Raw genomic sequence first — 962 nt, 5'->3', positions numbered from 1 at the left:
TTTTTTTCCCCCTCGCACGTGTGGCGGCGATGCACGCGTCGAGGAAAACGAGGCGAGCGACGAAAAAGAGTCCTTCGAGCCGGATTTGAACCAGCGACCTATGGATACCTGCCCGTAGCCTCTACAGTCCACCGCTCTACCAACTGAGCTATCGAAGGTGGTCGAGGGCCTACGCGGAGCGTGGCGGGTGCGGTGCGTCGCCTGTTTTCGGCGCGCTGTCGGGAAGTGCTGTCGAAGTGCTCTTTCCCGTGGCTGTTGGCTGTTGGGCGGCTGGGCGGCTGGTCGGCTGTCGTCGAAATGGAAACAAAAGACGAGTCGCCTGCTGGCCCATGGGGGGATCGAACCCACGACCTTCGCGTTATTAGCACGACGCTCTAACCAACTGAGCTAATGGGCCGGCGGTGAGGGCGGCGGGGCCGTGTCGCGGCCCGGGGCTGCGTGGCTGCGTGTGGGTGTTGTCGCGCGTGCTGCGTGGGCGTCGAGTCGGGCGGCGAGAGTGCACGTGATGGGGGCGAGAGCCGAAATAGCTCAGTTGGGAGAGCGTTAGACTGAAGATCTAAATGTCCCCGGTTCGATCCCGGGTTTCGGCACTCTTATTATGGACTGTCCCGTGGGCTCTTCGTTTGCAGCCGCGAGCCGACAGCCGACGACGGCGCGGCACGCGCGACCAGGCGGCGGCACTGCAGCGAGCCCGGTTAGCTCAGTCGGTAGAGCATGGGACTTTTAATCCCAGGGTCGTGGGTTCAAGTCCCACATCGGGCGGCTCCTCTCATTTTGCTGCGTTCGCTCGAAACGAGAAGCAAACGGAATGGTCGGAATTTAAAAGAAAAGTAAAAGGGGAAAACATTGGCGCGCCTGCCGTGACCAGGATTCGAACCTGGGTTATCGCGGCCACAACGCGAGGTACTAACCACTATACGATCACGGCCGTGGCGCCTCGCTGCTCCGAGCGGGCCGCGGCG

At 62.1% G+C, this 962-nt stretch overlaps 5 non-coding genes across 5 annotated transcripts; 2 read left to right on the top strand and 3 right to left on the bottom strand.

The window, feature by feature from the left end:
- Positions 1-70: 70 nt before the first annotated feature.
- Positions 71-158, bottom strand: TRNAY-GUA. The gene is given in 2 exon segments: positions 71-106; positions 122-158. It is a non-coding gene; the product is annotated as a tRNA-Tyr (tRNA).
- A 165-nt stretch (positions 159-323) lies between these two features.
- Positions 324-397, bottom strand: TRNAI-AAU. Its single transcript has one exon. It is a non-coding gene; the product is annotated as a tRNA-Ile (tRNA).
- Positions 398-517: 120 nt separating this feature from the next.
- On the top strand, positions 518-590 carry TRNAF-GAA. Its single transcript has one exon. It is a non-coding gene; the product is annotated as a tRNA-Phe (tRNA).
- A 99-nt stretch (positions 591-689) lies between these two features.
- Positions 690-762, top strand: TRNAK-UUU. The gene has a single exon. It is a non-coding gene; the product is annotated as a tRNA-Lys (tRNA).
- Positions 763-856: 94 nt separating this feature from the next.
- TRNAH-GUG lies at positions 857-928 on the bottom strand. The gene has a single exon. It is a non-coding gene; the product is annotated as a tRNA-His (tRNA).
- Between the last annotated feature and the right edge of the window lie 34 nt (positions 929-962).

Source organism: Papaver somniferum, unplaced genomic scaffold (genome assembly GCF_003573695.1).
Source record: "Papaver somniferum cultivar HN1 unplaced genomic scaffold, ASM357369v1 unplaced-scaffold_13039, whole genome shotgun sequence".
Taxonomy (NCBI): domain Eukaryota; kingdom Viridiplantae; phylum Streptophyta; class Magnoliopsida; order Ranunculales; family Papaveraceae; genus Papaver; species Papaver somniferum.
The sequence above is the reverse complement of the archived record's forward strand: the minus strand, read 5'-3'. Positions and strand labels throughout refer to the sequence as shown.